Genomic DNA, 24,343 nt, shown 5'->3' with positions numbered 1-24,343 from the left:
AACGAACAAAAAAAAAACCTTTAATCCCGTCTCAAAGCCACAACCAGCAAGCCGCCAGCACGGCCTCACCGACAGCAGCTCTTCTTGCGGCCGCGCGCGGCACGACCCGCCCTGCCCGGCGACTACCCCCCCCCGGCCGCAGTGCGCACGCGCAGCTCCCCGCGCGGGGCACGCCGGGACTTGTAGTGGCCGCTCGGCCGCGGCGGCTCCGGCGACTCCGCGCGCGCGCAGATCGCGCCCGACTTTGGAAAGTCGCTGCCTCAGGTTGGGCTCGGACCGGCTGCCATCTTGGCCGAGGGACGGAGGAGCTGCTACGCCGCCGCGCCCGGTGAGGGGAGCGGGCTCGGCGGGAGGGGCGGAGGCTTCGGGAATGGGCAGGGATCGGACCCCGCGGGGCGGCGCGGCGGCTTCGCCGTTCTCCTCGGCTCCGGCTGGGCGCGGCGGCACAGGCGAGGGGCGCGGGGACCCCGCGGGCGTAGGCCAGGCCGCCCGGGGGGCTTCGGCTCCGCCGAGCAGCCCTGCCCCGCCGGGCCGAGCCGGGGCTGGGCACGGCTGTTGGCGTCGCTCCGCGCCCCGCGGCGGCGGTCCCGGGACCTCCGGCCCGTCTGCGGGGCTGCCCGGCTCCGGCCCGCGTCCTCCGGCGCTGCGCGCTTCCCTCCCGCTCGGCCCCGCCGTCCTTCCCACGCTCCCTGCAGCCGGGACCGGCCGCTCCGCCTTTTGGGGCCCCGGATCGCTCCCGGCCCGGGCGCCGCTTCCCGGCGGCCGTTCCGCCGGCGGTCCCTTCCCATCGCGTTCGGCTCCGTCCCGTCTCTCGGCCGGGGTTCGCCGCTTTGTTTCGCGCAGGTACAGCCGTGCCGTGAAGCGGCGTTTCCCAGAACGAGTGTGCTTGGACGTGTGCGTGCCCTCTTGCTGGTGCCGCCGCTTTATTTTGGAAACACGGGCGAGTTTTGGCTGTTAAGTCTCCTGCTTCCTGGTAGGGGTCTGTGACCTTGTGTGGCAGTAGTAAATACGGGTGTGAACGCCTTTATTAGATCAGCTCTGGCATCCAGGAGCTCAACTTGTTGTGATAGGTGTCATTTGTGATGTTAAATTGATAAACAAGCTTAGTATCGAAGTGTGATGTGGGGAGAGAAAACCAAGTGTAGCAGTCAGGCCATCTGTTGTCATTTGCGTGGCATTCTTTACCCTTGAAGCTTCGGAAAACATCCCCAGAAAAGCTAACCTTTATAGCTCGGGTAGGATAGAAAAAATCAGAAGCAGAGTTCTCTTTTTGAAACATTTTTTTTCTGTGTCTTTTTTTTTTTTTTTTTTTTTTTTTTGTTAATCTCTGCTCCCTTATCCTTTTTGCAGAGAAGGAGGAGAAATGTGAACTGGTATTCCTGAGAAGACAGTTAGTATTGAGAGACTACTGACTGGCAGTAGGTCCAGCTATTGCTTGCTTGAATTGACCCAAACAAGTCGTGGATAATAAGAATGAAACATCAGCTGCAATCTGACATTAGCTCCCAGGGCTTTATTGCCTTTAAAACATCTTGTTTGAAGAACAAATTTTAATTCTTTTCTTTCTTCTTACAGTGAAAGTCCAAAGCAGTTCTAATTTAATTACAGTTATGTTACTCTTAGCTGCACCATTTGAATCTGAACTTGGTCTACTATACGTTCTTAGTTGTGGTTTGACTGACGGCTTTAATCACTATTTTGAATATTTTCACCTCCAAGTGATCATCAGAGCAATATGCAACATTCTAATCTGAAGTGAATTTTCTTGTATTTAAGAATGTATTTAAGAAAGAACTGTTGCCATATGTATAAGACGTGATGTTGCAGTGGAAAATAACTGAGACTTCTGAGTGCTAACTTTGAAAGCTTCTTACAGATTAAACAGTTATTTTGGGTCTTAAGAGAGATTGAGAGATTATTCATATGAATTTATTAGTTAACGGACATACACTCATTTTCTTCACTCTGTTTTTGTTCCTGTTGTAGAGTTAAAGGTGTTTTTGTTGTTGTTTTTTTTTTGTGATGAGCCATTTCCTGAAGCACAAAGTTGTTTTGTTTCTTTGGTTGTATGTTTCAAAATAGCTTGTGAGAGTGAACTGCAGAGCTGATAAGCAGATAGGAAGGCAGGTATTAGAGCAGCCTGGTGCTTCTCTTGGAGAGCTGACCTTTGTCATTGTTTCTAAAAAAACTTGCATTAAGACTGCTTGAAAACGGTGTTAATTGAGGCTGAAAAAATGTTTGATCTGTTTTGTAGCATGTGCAGGAGTTTGGTAACTTAATGGCATCATCATTATCAGTGGCAGCATCTAAACAAATATCTTTTGTAAATGTGAGCAAAACAAAGCAGTAAACGTGCTAACTCCTGGTAGAATGCTTTCTGTGTTGCAGCAAAAACAATGCAGTTTCTCCTTAAAGTTCAGGGAAAAGATGTCTCTGGGGTTAAAGCAGGAGGGAGACCTTGCGGAGCGCAGCGCTGAAGGTTCTGGGTGTGCTGCCACTGATGCTGCTTGTTGTTCAGCCTTTCTGTTTGGCTGTCCAGTTGTGTTCATTCAGTGTGATAATTTCTGTCGTTCTGCTCTGTGTGTAACTGGAGGAACTCCTTTGTGCCCTCATAGCTAAGGAGAGCATGAATGTGCATGCATGACTAGGAGGAGAGCACTTGCCTGGGTTGATTTCAGCAACTGTACTTTGTGTGCTTTCAGGTGAGCGCTCACCTCAGAAGAGGAAGCAGACAAGCTGGGATTACAGCCTTGCTTGGGAGGATTGTTTGGCTAGATGGTTACTTTTTACTGTCTCACAAATTGAGCATTTTTAATGGTTTTAGGCAGTCAGCTGGTTTGCATTCTTGGGCTGTGGTATGGCTGGTAGCAGAGCTAATTGTGTGCCTCTGTTTTGAGGAGGGAGTGGTAGTTTTTCTTCATCCCTTTTGTATGAGAAATGAAGCAGTAAGGACCTGAGCGTTCTGGAAGTGATTGGCTTTCAGCTTTTACTTCTTCGGGCAGAGTTGCTGCAGCTGAGGGATTGATCTCTTTCTTCATCAGAATTGCAAATTACACTTTATAGAAATGAAAATAATGCGACAGACTGGGAGAGAGCATTTTGAAGTAACCAAGGCCCTGTTTCTTACGACCGCCTTTTAAGTTATGCCTGGAATTTCTGCTTCTACTACAGTGGGACATTGAACAAACTTCCTGATAAACACAAGGATTTTTTCCCCCCTCTGAGGTAACACGATCCTAGCTGTTGTTACACTGGTTATTCAAATCTTTTTTCCTTTAAAAAAAATACGGTCTGGCAGAATGTTAGTATGCTATTCCCTTTTAAAAAACATTTTATCACAGTCCTCCCGTTTAGGAACTGATAATGCCTGCCTTCCGCCCACCTGCCTGAGCTATTCTAAACTGCTCCTGGAAGACGCCTATTGTTTCAGTCATGAGCAGCAGTGCTTACATGTATGCATTTAGATTGCTGATTTTCAAGTTCAGAGCCTGGGTTTAAGTGGTGGTGTCGCTGAGCAGAAGAGGCCTATTTCCTTCAGGTGGGTCATTGAAGTGTTGCTGTGTGAAACCCTGTTTCTTACTAAGCAAAGAGAATGTTAAGTGACATCTTTTCTGGGACTGTGCAGATCTCAGGCGTTAGGCTGGGCAGGTTATTGGGACTCTCGAGGAGGTTTTTGATATTGACCTCTGTAAAATCTTTATCCTCTCTGCTTACCTTGATTTATAGATGCAGGTTTTTGTCAGGGAGTGTATTTTTTTCTCTCCTAGCATTAGCTAGATAGCTGGTAATCTTTGAACTTCAATACAAAGAGAAAGAAAAATCAGATCAGGTTTAAGAGACCCTGAATAAAGGAAGACAGCATAAAGACATAATTGACACTCTGACTCTGATTTATTCATTACATCATGAAATGGAAAGCGATTTGCAGTGAAATATTCATGAGGAGTGTAAGTTTGTAACAGGGAGCATGTTCGTTCACTTAAATAAGACAGGCTGTTTGATTTCTCTGAATCAAGTTTGACGTGGTTGTGATGGGCCTCCTGTCCGTGAGGCCCTTCGTGCACTCTGCAGGATTACCTCAGAATGACATGAAGCATTTGCTACCTTCTGCAGCTTTGCTCCTTCCACTACAGTGGAAGATGTGAAGGAAGACTGAGCAGAGCTGAAAACACAAACAGTGGATTGTTAATTTTTAACATGCTTTTGGTCAGCAGCCATCCCTGGTACCTGCTCCTATCCCCAAACGCTTGCCATCTTTTAATTATATATTAATACTCGTTACTCTTGCTCGACAGAGCAGTCAGATCTCCAAATGGTGATTTCTCCACTGCAGGTCTCATGCCCATTTATATCACAGAATCACAGAATGGCCAGCATTGGAGGGGACCTCAAGGATCAGGAATCTCCAACCCCGCTGCCACACTCAGGGCCACCAACCTCCCCATTTCATACCAGCCCAGGCTGCCCAGGGCCCCATCCAACCTGGCCTTGAACACCTCCAGGGATGGACGGAGCATCCACAGCCTCTCTGGGCAGCTGTTCCAGCACCTCACCACTCTGTAAAGAATTTCTCCCTGATATCCAACCTCAATCTTCCCTCCCTCAACTTGAAACCATTTCCCCTTGTCCTGCAGTTATCTACCCTTTCCAAGAGTTGATTCCCCTCCTGTTTGTAGGCTCCCTTTAAATCCCTTTGGTTGGATTGAGATCTATTGCTCCAAGTGGGTCATTTGTACTTTTCTGATGCTGTAATTTTTGCTCTGCCAGTGCCATGAATTCTTCTCTTGATTTATTTGCAGCACAGCTAGATGGAGTGAGTTCTTTGTAAGGATTCCTCCGTTTTCATGTTTTCTTACTTGTCAGGGCCTGAAGTAATTACCGTTGTGTCACTGATGAAGTTCTCTTCCTATGGACCTCTATAGAACTCTTTCTCTGGGCAGCCTGGCCTGGTGGTTGGTGACCCTGCACATAGTGAGGGGTTGAAACCAGATGATTATTGTGGTCCTTTTCAACCCAGGCCATTCTGTGATGCCATGGCTTGCTCTCTCAGGTGTGCACGTAGCTGTATTTTCTGCTACTGTGATTGTATTGTTTCAGAGTCTAGATTAAAAATTAATGATTAATATATTACAAAATGCTCATAAGGCAATAACATATTTAGTTTGGTCTTTAACGCAACCACCAGCTTACATGAAAGTGGTGACTTGCTTATTTTCACTGATTTTACCTGAAGTTGAACTTCTTCCCTTGGCTGTTAAGGTGATGGCTCCTGGATGAGGAAGGCAAAGTAACTTTGCTGTGTGAAGGAGTGCGGAAAAGAAAAAGAAAATTGAAGATAACAAGTTAGCGTGGTACTCACTTGTGTGTTGTCTCAGGACAGCAAGGCCGTTTCTTTTCTAAACGTGCCGTGGTTGGTGAAGCATGTATGCTGTCAGGCATGATGTCTTCAAAGACGCTTCTTGTTCCAGCTGTCGGAAGGGAACAGGGGTGATGAGGGAAATGCCAAAGGTTTAGGAAAAAAAAAATGGACTACCTCGTTCAACACTGAACAAAAGTTTCTGTAGCTGTCTGACCCAAATTGCTGCTGCGTGTTTTCAGTTTTTCACACTGTCTTAATTAGAGATTAATGGCAATGTATGACGTTTCTAACTCCAACTTAAAGTGTCCATCACCTGAAGTTGTAGAGGAAGTCTTATAATCAGCGGGCATTACTTGGCATACTTGACTTTCTGCTTGTTAAATTGAGTTTACCAGAAAGGCATTAAAATATCGGTTTTGAATGCTACTTAAGTGTTCACACAATGAGGTGAGGTTTGTATAACGATGTAAAGGTTGCCTATGGAATACTGTGAAATAATACAATACTTATCTGTGTGAAATAAGTGCAAATATTTGTCTTTTGCAAGTGCAGCATGCACTGTATATTACAGTGAGCAATTTCCATGGAAGTGCTGCACTTGTTAAACATTTGCCTGAACCAGATCTGGCTCACGTCAATGAATAAGCTGTCACAAGACGGAGGTTTTCTCTTTGTTCCTCTCTTTGTGCACCCGTTGAATCAGAGTATTTATTTAACCCCTGTTCTGACATCTGGATTGGACGCGTGCATTGGCTCTGTGGAGACCTGTTGATATTGCTGCTGGTTTATTTGGGCATTCTCCAAAGTGTAAAGGTTTGAAATAGAGTCCTGTGGGATGTGTGTAGCGTGTTGGTGCATTTTCCCTCGCCCTCCAGGAGACCCTCAGAACTACAAGGCTTCTATGGCATTACTGACAATTCGGGAGTTATTAATGCAAAGGATGATGTGTGAGGAAAATCTCATCTTCCTTTCTGTCTGGGATGTGAACGTCTGAATAAAAACATGACTCTTTTGCTGGTGTTATTAGAGGCTGCGGTCTCTAATAACTGTAATGCTGAGTGTGGAAGGTACCCACAGAAGGAAACAGTGCAGGAGCTGGGAGGGCAGGGAGACTGCAGGCACTAACAATAGGGGTGGGATCTATTGGGATACAGATCCAGTTGTCCACAGTAGGAATTTATTTCCTTTTTGGAGTTTCTCTTCAGATTTTTAAAGTAGCAAATTCTGTACTTGGTATTTTATATTTTTGCTAGTTTGTGCCTTGTAAATAAAAGCAGTAAGATCAGCTTTGTGCATTATGAAGCAAATACAGAGTGTCTTAAAATTGAAGTCACACCTCCTCAGATGACTGGGGTTTGAATCTGGAAGAATGCTTTGTTGGGTAAAAAGGTGATTATGTGGCATTGTAACCCACTTGGGACAAAAAGCTTTTTGTTTTGCCTCTGATGCATGGAAAGGTGAGCTGTGAAGGGTGTAGCATATGAAGTGTGTTCATGCTGAAGTGTACTGCACATGTAGAATATTTTGCTGTGGAATATCTTAAAAACAACACATAAAAATGAAAACAAAACAAGCCACCAAAGTATTTTGATGTTTTCAGGGATCCTAGGCTTTTTTCTTTCTTTATTTCTCAACAGGATTCACTGAATTGAACCAGGTAAGTGTTGGCCTAGCAATAGGATTGGCGCGAGAATGGGACAGAAGAGGGGAGTGCAGTGGAGGAGCCCCTCTCTGCTCACATGATAACTGTGGGAGCTGCATCCTCATCACTCTGACACTGCGGTTCCTCTAATTCATGGAGAAATTGCAGTTTTAGGAGGCATTTCTAAGCTTCTTCACAGTTATTTATGTTGTATCCCAATAGCGTGGTGATTGATTCCCTTTAAATTGGAAGATACCATTAGTGTTTGTTAGCATAGGTCTTGGGCTGTTGTTTAAATATATATTTGTCAGTTCTTCTTGTGAAAAATCTAGGCTGTGAAGACTGAAACATTCAGCTTTTTTATTTATTACTGAATTGATTACTTAAATATCTCCGCTTCTGCAGACTCCTGTGTAACGCAGGATTTTGAAAGAGTTATCTGCTTTATTTTTGATGGCTTCAGAGCAGCCCCACAAAAAAGACGATTTAGACGGGAGTGCTGGCAGTACTGAAGTAATGGTGCAGTTCTCAGCTGCCGCCTTAGAGTTTGTTTTATTTTTCAGGGAGGCAGGAGCTGGGATGTAGCAAACAGTTACATTTTGGAGATGTGGCCTTGGGATGGTTGTGTTGGTTCTTTCATCTTATCTGGACAGTGGCAAAGCTTCCTAGGAAGCAGGCAGCAGGTGTCTGTTGTAGCTAAGTAGCAAGAATAGGATTCTTTCAGAACTCAAGGTTTTACTTGCATCTGTCTTTAAAAAAAAAAAAAGAATTTCCACTCCCTCAGCATTTGCTTAAATCTTCTCAAAATTTGTAAAGAATTTTCGTCTCCTTTCCATCTCCTGATTCGTGTGCTTTGTGCTTCAGCCTTTGTTTCTATCTGGCACTGGATTTAGTCTGTAGAAATATTATTTCATCTTGTTGCAAATAGTAGATTTCTAGTTTCTTTAGTTGATTATAACGCTTCAGAATGTTGAACGATGCAGCTTTTGCAGTGCATGTGCACTGTGGTAGCCAGCTGAGTGGCTGCAGTAGGACACTCTGGTTGTTGCAGCTCAGTTTCTCAGGAGGCCCTGCATCCTGCTCCATCTCATTTGCTAGAGCACTTAAAGGCAGAAGTGACAGAACTTTCTTATTCAGGAGATTTCAAATAATCAGCAAATTTCAGATTTGCCATTATGTCGGTGGTAGAGAGTGATTCATCATTTCTTTGATCTTTGCCCGGTACAAATGCAGATCTATGCAGACAGTTTTGATTCAGTGCATTGCTCAGATACCTACAGTGGTGATCTGTTCAGCAAGGGAGTTGATGGCAGGCGATACTGCTTGCCCTGATGTTTCTCCTGAAGCCTCCATGGCCCTTGTTACCAAGTTATTGAGAGCAAATAAGCTGAGGCATATCTGGGCCTCTCTTTGCTACTGTATCCCCAGACAGATACCTTCACATGTGGTGCAATCCATTAAAATCCACAGAATTGTATAGAGAAACCCTAAAGCCAGCTGTGAAGTGTGCTGTGCAGGTTTGTGCAGAACATACCTACGTTAATCTAAACAGGAATGTTTGCAACCTGCTTTATGCTATTAAGAAGACAGCCTGCTGTGTTTGAGTCCTTCAAGCAGCAGGGTGTAGTTTGGATTCTGGGTTTATAGGCACGAGTATACAACAGCCTTTAAAAAAAAAAACCTACTTTTTAAAGCTATTATAAGTTTTCATACTTAGTAATGATTCCAGGTAAGAGCATAATTCAATGGTCATATTTTGGTTTTTTTTTAATCACTCTCCAGGAGTTAAAACCTTCATGTAGGTTTGTTTGAATAAGGAAGTGTGTGAACCAGTGATAATTACCATTTGCCAATGGTAATGTTATGATGCTGAGAATGGGGCAGGGAAATACATGGAAACAAGCACTGAGCTGTAAACAAGAAAAGTGAACAGCTGGAGGTTACAGAATCCTCTGTAGATGCTGCCTTCAGCTGTAAATAACTGAATGCATAACTGCTTCTAAAGCAGCTGGTTTAAAAGCTGCATGGTAAGTTGTGAAACAAAAGGTGGTGGTCTTGGATTTTGTTTTACTGTGAGAGTTCATTATAAAGAGATCTTTTATAATATTTGGATTAATATTTATATTACAAATACATTCCTAAATAGCTGTAGTACCAAAAAAAAAAGTTTTCTTCTGATGCCAAATCACAAAACAACCTGTCAAAATGCTTCAAGCTCTGTTAGAGCAGAGATGCTCCAGCACACCAACTAGTAACTACCATTGCATGTCTGCATCCAGCGTTGCATTCAGCAGTGTTCGAAGTCTGCTCGTGACGGTTAATCATTTCATCCTTTTCACTGAATAATAGCTGTAGTCTAACTGCAGTGTTGACTTAGATTCAGTACTTCTGTAACAACGAGGCGGGGTTGGTAAATGTACGCACTGGAAACTGTGAAATGAGTGAAAGTTCCATTGTAACCATGAGGCTAGACTGCTAGAAGAGCACTTTGATGTGAATTGGTCAACATAGTATGCAGCTGGATTATACCTCCCTCAATGTATTACCAGTATGCAGCAGTGGGAGTTTTGGCAGCATAGTTTTAATGTTTTTGCTGTCAGAAATGAAACTGCATTACCATTTTTTCCCTCAAAGATTTGGATTAATTTATATGGATACCTAAGATGAACTTTTAGAAACTGTTAGAAGATCAATGCCCTGTGAGTGAATTTGCAACCCAAATTAGTCGCACCTGGGAATTTTTTATGCTAATTAGAGTAATTAATTTGATTGAAATTGCTGGAGAGTTTGGAACACAGGCACTGTAGATTCATGAAAGAAATGCAGAGCAAGACATGGATTAACAGTCCAGATTGGCTCAGGAAAGTTATCACAGTGTGAATTAAAAATGAAGGAAATTCTGAAAGGTGCAATCAGTTGGGTGCCTGCCAACAAAGTAAAATACCTCTGAGTAAACGGAGAATCAGCCGTGATACCAAATCACTTCTCCATCTCTGATGTAACATAAGCAGTGGAGGAATGCCACAGGTTCCAAGACAGCTATAAGTGAGGGTTTTATGAGGTTTCTTATCAGTGCAAAAGAAAATTTAAATAACCCAGGAACACAGTGTGCATGTGAAGTGCACAGCTGCATTCTTTCCATGGGGACAATGGAACTTGGCCTTGATTTTTGCATGTTTTTCAGTCTCGCGGTACATGATTGTTGTTAATTGAACCTTCTGAACTCTTCGGTATGTTCTTGAGCATTTTGTGGAAGGCTAACTTGAACTGCTTCGTTTTGTTCTTTCTCATGTTGATCAGCAAAAAGGTAAATGAAAGTGGTTTCTGAAAGTGAGAATAAGCACCTCCGGTGGGCTTACGCACTGCATTTGAACACAGGCCTTGTGAAAAGCTGGAGAAACTAAAGTAGATCACAGAGCCATAGAATATCCTGAGTTGGAAGGGACCTACAAGGGTCACCAAGTCCAACCCAGCCCCACACAGCAGCACCCCGACCCAAACCCTACGGCTAAGTTTGGTGTCCCAGCGCTCCCTGAGCCCCAGCAGCTCAGGCCGTGCCGCTGCCTGGCAGCCTGTGCCACAGGCTCTCCCCTGACAGCTCTGTGCTGTTCCCCCGGGCCCAGTGACACTCAAGATTACCAAATCACAGGACTCTGCCTGCTTGTTTATGCACACTGTGCCTTTCTATTCAGGCTGATAAAACATAAGCTGTCATCTATTACTGGTCACTGAAAGTGAGCCTCAACTGAAGGGAGAAGGGGGGAAAAAAACCATCTGGATAAATGCCTCTGTAGGGGAGGAGTCAGTTACCAGATAGACACCTATAGAGAACAAGCAGGAAGAACAGGATAGGTGCAGAGGGAATTATTGAGTTTATTTTAGGGAATTTGAAGAATCGCAGAACAATTGAGACTTCAAGAGACTCATGGAGATCATTTAGTCCAAACCCATCTGCTTAGAGTGACGTGGAACAGATTGCTGACTGTTGTGTTCAGTCAGGGTTGAAGCTTCTCTGAGGATGAAGACTTAACCACATCACAGTTAATAAATAAATTACTCTCCCCTGTGTTTAGTTGGAATTTCCTGTATTTTAATTTGTTCCCATTGTTGTCCTGTTACTGAACACCACTGGCAAGAGTCTGGCTTCATCTTTGCCCTCATCACCCCCTGTAGATGCTTATGCATCTGCACCATTCCATTACTAGGTTTAACAAAGCCTGCTCACAGCTGCCCCTCTCCTCATAGGTTCCCAGCCCTTCTCCATCTATGTGGCCCTTAGCTGGGCTCACTGCACATCTGTTTGTCTCTCCATTTGGGGAGCTTGGCAGGCTCACTACTGATGTGTTCTCACCAGTGCTGACTGCAGGGGAAAGAGCACCTCCCTCATCATGCTAGCAGTGCTCTTAATATTGCCCAGCGTGCTGGTGCTCTTTGCTGCAAGAGAGCCCTGCTATTTCATGTTCAGTGACACCAGTGTTTTCTGCAGTGCTGCATTCCAGCCAGCTGGCTCCCAGCCTTTATTTGTGCATGGGTTTATTCTTACCTAGGTGTAGAATTTTGTGCTTCCTATTGTTGAATTTCTTGAAGCTTCTATCTGCTCACTTCTCTAGCCGAGGTTCTCCCTAGGTCCCTCTGAGAGGCAGTAATGCACCTGGTGTGTTAGCCACTTCCTGACTTTTTACCATCAGCATGTTTGCTGAGAGTGTGCTTGGTCCTGTTGTCCAGAAAATGAATTAAGTTAAATGGTGTCGGTCAAGACTGACCTCCAGCTGGACTCAGTGCCACAGATTGCAGCCTTTTGGGTGTCACAGCGCTGCCAGTTTTAAGCCCACCCCATAGTCATCTAAACCTGCTCACTGTCAGTCTATGTACGCAGATGTTACTGGTGGCATTGTCAAAAACTTTTCTAAAGGCGAGGTAATCTGCATTCACTGCTGCCCTTACCCACAAAGCCAGTCATCCTGTTAGAGACGCCTGCTAGGCTGCTCCAACGTGATTTCCCTGTTCCTTCCTTGTCCTTAATCTGTTTGGAAGTGGCTCCCGTAAGCATTTCTTCCCTGACCTTCCCAGGGACTGCGATGAGGCAGACCAGCCCGTGATGTTCTGATTCCTCCTCCTCACTCTTTTTGAAGACAAGTTATGTTTGCTTTCTTTTCAGTCTCCAGGATCCTTTGGGGAATGGGGGAGTCACTCTGCTTCTATGAGAGCTGCTCCAAAAGTAATGCATCCTATTATATGATTATCATAGAATGGTTTGGGTTGGAAGGGACCCTTAATATCACCTCGTTCCAACCACCTGCTGTAGGCAGGGACACTTCCCTCCAGTCCAGGTTGCTCACAGCCCCATCCAGCCTGGCCTTTGGTGCTTCCAGGGAGGGGGCATCCACAACCTCTCTGAACAACCTGTTCCAGTGTCTCACCAACCTTGCAGCAAAGAATTTCTTCCTAATATCTAATCTAAATCTGCCCTCTTCTAGTTTTAACCAGTTTTTCCGTGTCCTGTTGCTAAATATCCTTATGAAAAGTCCCTCCCCAGCTTTTCTGTATGCCCCCTCCAGGTACTGGAAGGTTGCTGTAAGGTCTCCTCGGAGCCTTCTCTTCTCTAGGCTGCAGATCCCCATTCTTTCAACCTGTCCTTGTAAAGGAGCTGCTCCAGCTCTCTGATCACTGTCAAGGCCCTCCTCTGGCCGTGCTCCACGTTCTTGTGCTGGGGCTCCGTGATGATGGCAGTTGAGGTCAAACCTTCCCTCCAGTGTTCTGTTCTGTTTGGTTGTGGTGCGGCAGATGGCAGCAGAGGGGCAGTCTGATGTGGAAATGCAGATGAAGCGAAGGTGTGTCTCTGAATTCCTCTATGCAGAAAAAAAAATGGCACCCATTGACATCCATTGATATTTGCTGAAGGTTTATAGAGACCAAGCAATGGATGTGAGCACAGAGGTGGTAGGTGGTGTGTTTCTGCACTGGCAACAGCAGTGTGAAAGACAAGCCACATTCCTGATGATCATGCAGTAGAAGTCTTTAAGAAAAGCAACAGACTGAAAATAACCCCCTATAGATAGCCTGAAAGGGAAAACACTGTATGGATTTGTATTAATAAAGGATACAGGGAAACTCAGAGCATTAGGTGCTAAGGGAATAGCTCTGACCTTTACTAAACCCAGAATTATTTTTGGAAAGCTGTGCTTCAGAAAGGGTTAGCTTGGAAGCTGTTCTCAGTCTTTTAGTTGAGATCCAGATGAAATGAATGTACAAATTTATATTGGAAAAATGACCTTAAATATAAATAGTAAATATAACACATTCTGAGGAACGTGTCCTTAAGCAACTTGATGTTTTAGTTCTACGTGAGCCTCCTGTTTCTCCTCATATGTTTTAGTAGCAGTATGAAGGGATACGTGAAAGGCTGAAACATTAGGAATGTAAGGCATTCATTCCTATTTCATAGACTCATAGAATCACAGAATCACCAAGGTTGGAAAAGACCTAAAAGCTCACCCAGTCCAACCGTTCACCTATTCCCAATAGCTCCCACTAAACCATGTCCCTCAACACAACATCCAGCCTTTCCTTGAACACCCCCAGGGTCGGTGACTCCACCACCTCCCTGGGCATCCATTGCAGTGCCTGACCACCCTTTCTGAAAAGTAATACTTCCTAATGTCCATATATGCCATAGCTAAATAAGATACACATTTATATAAAACCACTGAGCAGCTCACTGTGCTGTTGTGGCATCTGGAAACTTGCGTTTCTCTTGAGATTGCACAATTACAGCTTCCGTCTCACTACTAGGTTAGAGGACTGATTTAGTAACGTTTCTATACTGCTGAGCAGCCTGGTCTAGCTTTGAAGCTGGCCCTGTTTGGGAGGGTGCTGGAGTGGATGACCTCCAGAGTTCCTCCGCAGCCTAAATCGTTCTGTGGTACTATAAAAACATTTGCGTGGAAATCAAAGTGATTCAGAGAAGTATGTTCGAAGTTAGCCTCTTTCCATGGCATATTTTTATTTACGTTGTTTTCAGGTAATTTTTAGATAGTGTTTTCGTTTTAAAAAATCATAATATTAGAAATCAAAAGTGTAAGTAGGCAGGTTCTGAGAGATAAGGTATGGATGCTGCTCGATGGTTTTTCAGACTGTTCAGGAATGTCTGCGCCTAAAACCAAGTAAACTTGACTTTGCTGCCATTGGGAAGTGTTTGTGCAAGGCTTTGTACCGCTGCTTTAAAGGCACTGACTGTGCTGCATATGTTGTCTTCCTGTCCATAATTTTCTGGGCACATAACTGGCAAAATTTTGTTTCCTATTGCATATTCTTAAAAGTGTTTTTGAACTTTTTTGTGTGGTTTATGTGAAATAACATTTTATCCTTGAAGATCTTTATTTTAAACATTGAAGTGCTGATCTCTGTCTTTCCTGGCTGTTCATAGTGACTTCTTTCCAGTAAAACTGTTAAAACCATAAGAAGACATATAAGAGAGGTGATGTGATGCAATCATCAGTTAATAGACTTAAAGGAAGAAAATTGCTTAACGAGGGAAAAATAACTTAGTTTTGCCTTAATATTTTTGCTCTGGGTGATCACATTAAGATTTAATTGCTCTAAACTAATAATGAATTAAATGGGTAAGTAGCTTATGGCCCGTAGGTTTGTGTGACCATGTCTTCTTGCCACTGTGTCATGCGAATAAAGCAGTGATGAACGGAGGCCTCCGGATGAATTCTTTCCTAGCAAAAGGCAGGAGAAGACTGAGTGAAGTTCTTCAGAAAAACTGTTTTCAGTACTTTGAAGGTAAGGTCCAAAATAACTTCGTGCTGACACTAGTGTTAGTGCTTGGCTGAGTTGCTCAAGGCTGGGATTTGCTTTGTAGGAGGAAGTGCCGAGCCTCTGAGCCAACTGCAGCTTAAAGCTAATTGCAGGGCAGAATGAGATTGTATAGGGCAGTTAATGAGGGATATTGCTGCTTTTGGAAACTTGGTGTTTTGTAATTATCTGGAACTTCTTCAGTGCTTTCTTTGATGCTCAAAGTTGTCATTTGCTATGAAGTTTATTTAAAGTAGCGCCAAGAAATGTAACTGTAGAGTTACCAAACAGTTGTGTGTATTTCTTGTCGGGTTACAGTCTTAGGAGAACTGTAAGCAAGGCTGTATGTTGTAGAACAAAGTGGTTATGAAACAGTGGCAGTCCAAAGCCAGCCCCAGTACTTTCTGCTTCTTGTGCCTGCCCAGCTCCTCTCTGGCAGTGTGAGATGTTGCCATGTCCTTGGCTTTGTGCAGCACTGCCCAGCAATAACTAAAACATCAGTGTGTTATCACCTGCAGGTGACAAATCCAAAACATAGCTCTGTAGCATTAGCTGTAAAGAAAACTAACTCAATTCGGGCCAAAAGCCGTACAGCTGGTCAGTTTGCTGCAGGGTTTAAGTGACTGCTTGCAGCTGTCTGGGCACACTGACTGCTTTTTCCCAGGGAAAACTATCTTCCAGAGTTGCTGCTGGAAAGTGGTGTTTATACTTTCTAGATATCTCTGGGTTAGAAACTGGAAATAATGCTATTTTAAATTAAGAAATAAGAAAATGCTGTGTCCGTTCTGTTGATGCACATCTGTAGGTGATATTGTGATTCACTTTTTAATTGTCTTCCACTCGGAGGAAGGATGTCTGTGAAGTGATAGTATTGGTTTATTTTGAGAGCTGCATTTCCACAGATCTCCATATAGGAGATGGTTCGCAGTGCATGGAAGTGGAAGAATTAAAAGGGAAAATTTTTGTAATTTCTATAAGATGTGAGAGTTCTGATTGTTAGGACTTGATCGATGCCTTTTTGTCGTATTTGTAATAACAGCCTACAGAAAACTGGGGAAGTTGAGATGAACTCAGTGATTTGGAGGAGCCTTCCTGCAAAGGAAAGACACTGCTTGTTCTGACAGCCTGGTTTCCTGCATGCAGTTGATGACCTCCAGCTCCGGATCCTTCAGCTCTTCAGTACAGCAGCTCTGGCACTGCCAGTTGGTGGGCTTCAGCCATGAGTTTAATTTTGATGTTGGAAGCAGAACTTCCTTTAAACCACGCTGAAAAGTCTACGATGCAACAAAACGGCATACGCTTATGGTAGACCAGCTGCTGTGGAGACAGATTAGGGGCTAAGTTTTATTACTCATCCTTGCTAAGTTAAATAAAAATGTGCTGTGGTCATATGCTTAGAGATTTGTTTCTCCGTAAAGCGAAGTCAACAAACAGTAGCTTAAAAATCTTGATGTAGAGAGTAGGCTTACTCAGAATGGCTTTGCCAATCATGAAATGGTTGAAAGATCACAAACCCTTAAAGAAATGTTACTTTGCACAGGTGTAACCAGCCCGCAATAGCACTTAGTACTCTAAGACTGAAAAGGGCTGGGTTGGGTGCCAGACCCCATGAGCGAACAGCAGTGTGTCTTGCTGTGTGAGTAGCCGGGTGGCTGCTTACTTTCCATCCAGAAGCTGTAATTTTGCTCTGGTTGTGCACTAACACTGACAAATTGTCCTGAAACCTCATCATGGAAGTGTTAAGAAGAGATTTAGTTTTGAGTCAATGCAGTATTGTGTTGGTGCTGTATTATTACAAAAATCTTATTTGAAAGAGTTTAAAAAGCCAATGGGAGTTACTAAAAGCCACGATCTGTAAAATGCAGGAGTTAATGTCCAGTTAATAACAGTAACTCCAGCATAGCATAATGGTCTGGGTTTTTTTTCAATTTTTGATAGTCAGAAAGGTACCATTTCATCACCTCTTCCTCAGCCTTGCTGGGAGCAGTTTGGTGCTCTCTACTGCGGGTTACTGGGCTTGCCAAGCTGAATATATCTTGTTGTCCAGCTATGGTATTTAGGACCCAGCTGCTGTAAGAGTTGCTTTTTCTGAGATTGCAGAAAGGAACCAGTTTTAGTTTAGTGGTTTGCATATATGAATGATTGTTTCTCCCTGAAATGGATTGTCCCATGTCAAGAAAGCAGCTGAAATAAAAATAGATTTGTTTTCACAAATGGTTTTAATTATCTTGTGCAGCTCCCTGCAGTGGCTTTCTTTTTTCTGCCAGGGTTTTTGGACTCGAGCAAAAGTTTGACTCAAGTCAAACATGTACATGTTCATACACACTTGTCTGTTGTTTTTCCTTTCCACTTTGTATTAGCAGTTAGTTTCAAGCTGACATCCTTTCAGTTAGGAAGGAAATTGGTTAGCAATGAGAGTTTGCAGCAAAGGCTGTTCTGTGCCATGTGTCATGCCTGCCAGCTGTTGTCAGTTCCAAGAACGGCTGGTGGTTGGAACTGCCAAGGTATGAACGTGGGAGCACCTATCGCGTTACACTGCTTTATTCTGTTTCTGTTTTGTTTGTTCCAGTTCTCTTACTTGGTGTCAAATACTACGTGTACCATGGAAAAGTCATGAAAACTTTCTACTGAGATGTAGGTTATGCAAATAGGACTTCGGTGCACGGAAATGCTAATGAACGAATTCTTTGTAATTTTGATGCAAGTCTTTGTTTTGGGAAGTCTGAAGGCAGCTGAGTTTGGATTGCAAGCAGTTCTGTCATTGGAGGCACTTTTCTCTGCAGGTTGAAGCTGATGGACCAGTTTCTCTAATCTGCAGGGTTTGCATAAGAGTACCAGTTATCCCTGGTATAAAAGCTATGCCAAGAAGGTGTCACTGGGTGTCTGCCCACAGTGCTTCCTGATTGCTTTCATCTTTCCTTGGGCTACCTCTTTGTTTTGATAGCCAAGTTAAATACTTCCAACTTAAAAGCTTTGGATTCAGAGGAGTTTTCCGTGTTCAGTTCCCTTTATGAAAGGAAACTGTTGGAAGTTTCCAAATAATTTATCAGAGTGGTATCTCTGATAAAGCAGGTTTTATTTCCAGTTGCAATGGGGAGCCTCTTGCAAGCAGGAGCACACGCAGAAAACAGCATTTCCTCTTTTATGCCCCATTACTCGACGCTCATCTCTTCCTCCCCTGGTTCCTCATTGGCTGAGTACTTCAGGTTCACAGTCTAATACAGGTCTATAAATACCTGAGGTGTGGGGGCCATAGTGGTGAGGCCAGTCTCTTTTCAGTGGTACGTGGAGAGAGGACAAGGGGAAATGGACAGAGACTGCAGCATAGGAAGTTCCACACCAATGTGCTCAAGAACTTCTTTAAGTGCGGTGACGGAGCACTGGAACAGGCTGCCCAGGGAGGTTTGGAGTCTCCTTCTCTGGAGATGTTCAAGACCTGCCTGGATGCCGACCTGTGCGACCTGCTGTAGGGAACCTGCTTTGGCAGGGGGTTGGACTCGATGATCTCTGGAGGTCCCTTCCAACCCCTACAATTCTGTGATTCTGTGACCTTCCCGAAGCTCAGCTAAACATCAACTGTTGCTAGCTAAGCACATATCACTATTAGTTAACTTCTGACATTGCCCACTCAACACTTGGTCACTTTCTGGACATCTGCTTGTCCTTGCATAGAGATAAGCTTGGAGGGAGGATAGAGGGGAGTATCCTGATGCCTGCATGTTGCATCCCAACCTACCCACAGAGCAAGGCAACCCAGCCTTGCATGGAGGCCCTGCCTGCTTTGATCTTTAAGTCTGTTTTACTTTGCTGAGGCTCTCTTATGCAAACAGAATAGCCCCACAATATGCTTTCTAGTCCATAATACTATGCCTGTACTATGTGGAACATTTAAAAACTACTGCAGTTTTGCAAGCAAACATTAATCACATAATTCAGCAACTATATTTCTAAAGTATGTTACTAACATAGATGGTATTTCTGCTTTTTCACATCAGCTATTTCTAAGGACAAGTTACAAAATACAAATACACTGTGCTCTATTTCTTCAGATCAATTCCTCCTTTTCAATATCTAATGCAGAAACAACATTCCATTCCCATTCCCTACTAAGGTAGGTATTTGGAAAAATGAGATCAGCCTTGTATAAATGATTGCCTTAGTGTTTTTAGGAAAGCTGTTTAAGGCTGTTGGTAGTTCCTTGGTCTTTGGTACTGTAATGTGTAATCTGTTCATGATACAGCACAGCCATCTTTGGATCATATTCTAGGATATCAATATGGGTATCTGATTATCGTTCCCTGCTGTGCGTAGGGTTGTGGGAAATGACTGTAACGAGGCCCAGTGTGAGACCTTACAGATGGGCGGGTGCTGTAGGCTTTGAAAGTCTGCAGGTAGTTCTCCTCGTAGTGCTTGCTTTCTCACAGACTCAGTTACTCAGTACTGACGAGCACTGGGGCGTTGTTCTGTGCGTCAGGTGGCTGCACAGCATCTCCTGTGTGCAGCATCAGGTGGACCTACCTGCTTCTGCCAACTGCTTATCGTGCCCTGGAGTCCCTTTGGTGACAAACTACTTTATAGATGGATCCTTTACATGTCTGGGGAGTCAGCGGTTGTTTTAAGCTGGCTCTTTTCTTCAGAATCTCACTTAAGCCTCCATACTGAAGCGAGGGTTAATGCTGGTCGTTTGTTTTCTCCTTGTATTAAATAACCCTCTCCTTATAGCTACAGTGTGTTTTCCTGTTAACCCAATAGAAAAAAAGAATGGCGGATGTGATGTGCTGTAACCCTGTTGCCATTTCCTCTATTTAAAGCACAGGCTCTTATGCTGACACATAGCCATGCTGCAGTCTTACCAAGACACCAAGGCATTCTGTTTCATTGCTACAAAAAGTGTCCTTTGTCAGTAAAAGCCTTTCTGCTGACCTTTGTTCTGCTGGGTGTTTTCCTAATCTGTACGTGTATGTTGCATTACTTCTTTGTTCATACCAATTGTAATATCTCTGTTAGGATTTTCTACAAGGCAAGTTTATTGGTAGGAAAACACTGGAGAGAAAGATTCAGAAGGGCAGTTACCTGGAATGGGTTTAGGAAATTTCACCAAATACAACTGGACTCCTTGATTTAAAGGGGAAGTAACTTTTGACTGTACTGTTGTGCTTTGGAACAAAGCAGAAATGGTTGTATGTAAGCAGATGTAGCAAGTGCTTCTGGTTTGCATTATATAAATGAATTAGGTTGGAAAAATATGGATTACTTGCATACGTGATTAACACAGCATAATGAATAGCTTCTACTTCACTATCAAGGATTTCTCATTAACCAGTGCATAGCAGGGAAAGGGAAGAAGTTGGGCAGCTCTTCTGTGTTTCATGGTTTATATATCTTTACCACTGCTTCCAAGGTTGTGTCACTTAAGTTGTTTCCCAAGCTAACTGCAATGTGTTTCCCTCAGAAATAGATTTTTTCTGGCATGTTGCCTTTGAGTGTGCATGTCACTCATCCTTGCTAGAAAAACTGTCTGTGTGTAAGCTTTGTGAACAGCTGAACCAAGTTAAACACAGCAAAGCAGAGTGGTGCCTGTAGTGCTGGTTGACACAGTAGTGCTGGCTGTAATCAGATGAGAACCATCACTGGTATCAGCAGAACAACGCAGGAACTCGGTGCTTATTCCTCAGGTCCCTGGCAGCCTCAGAGAGAGCTCCTGGAAATCTGCCTTGTAGTGTCATTGCTTGTGCCAGCTGTTCTCTCTGCAAGTGAGTCAGTGGGGTGGTGAGTCCCTGTGCAGCAATAGTGTTCTCACCTAAGTGTAACATTTGGCAGTTCTGCTTTGGGGTACAAATTCAAACTCTTGAAAAACCTTTAAGTTTGCTTAATTTATAGTTGTTGAATTGGATGCGAATGTGTTCTGTAGCTGCTGATAGTACATTGTGAAAGTATCTGGTTTAAATATTATTTCATCGTGAGTTTTGTGATGTTCTTTTGTAATGAGAGGAGCAGGCTTGCTCTCAGTATCTGCAACAAAATTCTATTATTTCTCATGTTTTCATGCCTGGTGTTGGTTTAGTATCTGTATTTCAAATTCTAACAGGAGCATTGTGGCAGAACAGTTGTGATTTTACTGCATTTTCAGTGAACCGGTGTAGTACTGCTGACATGCTGTAATCGTATGACAGAATGTTTGGAATGGAATGGACTGTAAGGCCCATCCAGCTCCAAAACCTTCCATGGACTGTCTGCCTCCCTCCCAGTCAGGCTGCCAAGGGCCCCTTTCAGCCTGGCCTTTGGCACTTCCAGGGATGGAGCAATCTGCTTTTGTGACCTGTTGTACCTCACCAGGTTCTCACAGGCCCACTTCTCAAGCCTGTCCAGGTCCCTTTGGATTGCATCCCTTCCTTTTATTGTGTCAATTGCACCACTTAGTTTGATGTCATCAGCAAACTTGCTGAGGGAGCACTGTCCCACTGTCTAGGTCATTGATAAAGATGTTGGGACTTCTGGTCCCATGTCAGAGCCCTGGGGAGCACCTCTCATGGCAGGCCTCCAGCTGGACATAGAACTGCTGACCACAACTCAGCAGTCTAAGAGTTCAGACTCTCAGGGAAATAAACTGTTCAACCAGTCCTTATTACCTGTCCTTTTGTTACAGTGAGATCCGAGGTTTCTGTTTCCTGGCGGTGTTCAAGAGGTGTTTGATGAGGAGCTACAAGATATGGCTTAGTGCTTGTGATAGCAGTGGTAATAGGAGGATGGTTGGACTAGATGATCTTGCAGGTTGTTTCCAACCTTGTGATTCTATGATTCTATCTCTCAGAGGGAAATAGAAGTAACTGTTCTACCACCAACTTCAAGATGTCTCATAATTTAATGACAGTAACGAGGTCCCCCAGAGCCTTCTCTTCAACAGGAGGACCTTTTTATTAGCAGAGATGCTCCTGTCCTTTTTTGTAGCTTGGTTGCCATCCACTGGGCTATCTCCAGTGTGTCCAGGTCTCTGTGGTACTGGGAAACCCAAACCTCAATATTGGCCTCACCAGGGCTGAGCAGAAGGGAATGGGATGATGACCTGCAGCTGCTGGGAACACCTCTCCTAAGGCAGTTTGGGGAGAGGTGATTGTCAGTGAGATCTGAGGCAGAAGAGTTGTGGAGTGCCTCAGCATCCTTTCCCTTCCAGGACATTCCGTCCCCATACTGTCCCAGCTGAGACCAGGCTACCTGCTTGTTATTTTTCATGTATCTTGCCAAGTTTGGTTCCATTTCTGCCTTGGCTTTCCTGTGTATCTAGGCAGCATCCCTCTACTCTGCCCAGCACGCCTCCCTGCTTCCTCTGCCTGCACATTTCCTTCTTACCCCTCACTTTGAGCAGTGTTTCCCTGCTCAGCCTGCTGGTTTCCTGCCTCCTCTGCCTGATTCCTTACCCTGGGGGATGGAGAGCTGTTGTGTTCTCAGGCTGGCGTCCTTAAGAGGTGCCGGCTCTGCTCTGTTCCTTTTTCCCTAAGGGACAGCTTCCCTAGGGATCTCGTTCGGTATTGCCTTAAAGAGCCCAAACTAGCTCTTCTGAAGCTCGGGGTCCTGAAGTTCCTTTTTGCTAGGCCGTATTTCTCGAGAGCCCAGACCAACTCTAATCTGAACCTCTTTGCTGAGCTCATCCGAACTGGTGAGCACCAGGTCTGTCACACTTCTCAGGCTGGTTTGTCTGATGGCTAAGGGAGCCAAGCTGTGTGCTGCTGTTAAAACCCTCTTTGTTTCCATTCCTTATATAAACATCCCATGATGCAAACCTCGAAATTGCTTCCTTTTCCAATCTGCACTCAGCACTGTTATAATCTGTCCATTTTTTCCTCCTAGTTGATTACTCAGCATTTTCTTTCTGCATGTCGTCTTGCTTAGACATAACTTACCATGTCCTCCGAACTTATTTTAAGGAAAAACCAAGAAAAATGTGAAACAAAAACAGCTTTGTGAAACCACTTTTTGAAACTTGAAATTTTCAAATATCTACAAAGTTACAAAGCAAGAAGTTGCCAAACTTGCTGGTTTTGCTTAGCCTTACTGGGTAGTTACAAGTAACCTTTGAGAGAAAAGAACCTTTCTGCTGTATGACAGCCTACAGTTAAATACAGGTTTCGGTGTTTTAGGGGGGAAGAGAAGAAGTGTGCATCAATTCCTTACAGAGAAAACATGTCCAATGTTGACACAAACTCATCACTGGGAATTGTCTCTGAAATTCACGTACAGGTACATGAATCATGTGTTTAAAAAAAATACAGAAAAAAAAGAAACAGCTGTCATAAAAGCAGCATACTTTATATACAGCCTTTCTAAATAAAATGTCTCATAACTGAGACTTTTTCCAGAATCTTGTATGCCTCTGTACACCGGCTGTTTTCCTTACACTGTTTTCCTCTGTTTTCAACACCCATTGTTAACATCAGTATCTTAAAGAAATGTTTTCCTTATTGCAGATTTTTTGACTGGCTCATGGAAATAGCAAATTCCCTTTGACTCAGTTCACCTCTAAAATGTAGAGCAGGCTGTGTTCTTACAGTTAACAAACATCAGTTTTCCAGCAGCAGACTGTGCAGTTATTTCAGTTTTTTTAATTATAATGAGTGTGTGCCAACATATTTTCAAAGCTATGCATGTACGATAGTCACAGGATTTTGTTCTCACACGGTTGTCTTCTGTACTTTCAAATGAACGTGAAATAAAATTACCTTTTAAAGCAAGCCTATCCTTTAATGATTCCCATCCATGAATGAAGGTCCCACAGTAACCCTCTGAAGGGCTTTCTAGTCTTTGCTAGCTTTTCTTCTGCTATTTATACCCACTGGATTTGCAGGGTAAGAAACTCGTTCACTCCTTGCTTTGCTCCAACCATGAACTCAATGCTGCTTTTCTTTCTATTCTTTCTCATGATTTATTAAAAGAAAAATAAGGCTGTGCTCACCTCCCATCTGTTTTCTGAACGTGTTGGTGGTGTCTGGGCTGTGTCCCTCTAGGATTTCTTCCTTCTGCACCATTCACGCGCAAGCAAGAAAGTTCTGTGATGAACTTTGCTGTCATGGATTAAAATACCTTTGAGGATGATGCATTTTGCCCTAAGAGCACACCATGCCATAGGGAGGCTTTGGAGAAAGCACTGTGGCTAGGGTGGAAATTCAAAGAACAGAGTCCCAGAAGCAGTGAGGTCCAAAGGTGTGACTGCAGAGTGGGTTTGTTCTAAGCCGTGCTGGTGCCAGCCTGTCTGAGCACACGGTGAGAGATGGCCTTCTGCAGCTGAGCGTGACCACAGTTTGTCTTGCTGCGAAATGTACAAAAACTGTTCTTGCTGTTTGTACGTGGCAGCAGCTGCCCGTGTCATTTCTTTTTACCATGAACTAAACCAATTGTGTGGGGTTCTTTTGTGTTTTTTTTTTCCTTCCTGCTCTCTTCAAAATAGAGACAATGCACTTTTACATTGAGCACTGGAAGCATCACGTAGTTATTAACCTGATAAAAACCTAATGAAATCTGGCTGGAATCACAGTAACATTAAGATTTTA

At 43.9% G+C, this 24,343-nt stretch overlaps 1 protein-coding gene across 9 annotated transcripts in view; it reads left to right on the top strand.

Annotated features, from left to right (window-relative positions):
- Positions 1-222: 222 nt before the first annotated feature.
- Positions 223-24,343, top strand: part of ITCH (itchy E3 ubiquitin protein ligase) — a 232,467-nt gene continuing 208,346 nt past the window's right edge. For 8 of the 9 annotated variants that reach the window (XM_048963529.1, XM_048963528.1, XM_048963526.1 and 5 more), the window contains exon 1: positions 223-328. The gene's annotated coding sequence lies outside the window, so the exon portion shown is untranslated. Of the gene's footprint in view, positions 329-3,284; positions 3,539-24,343 lie in introns of those variants that run through there. The other variant, XM_048963531.1, reaches the window with a different exon arrangement.

This window comes from Lagopus muta, chromosome 16 (genome assembly GCF_023343835.1).
Source record: "Lagopus muta isolate bLagMut1 chromosome 16, bLagMut1 primary, whole genome shotgun sequence".
NCBI classification, from domain to species: domain Eukaryota; kingdom Metazoa; phylum Chordata; class Aves; order Galliformes; family Phasianidae; genus Lagopus; species Lagopus muta.
Note: the sequence above shows the minus strand (reverse complement) of the source record. Positions and strands in the feature narration are given on the sequence as shown.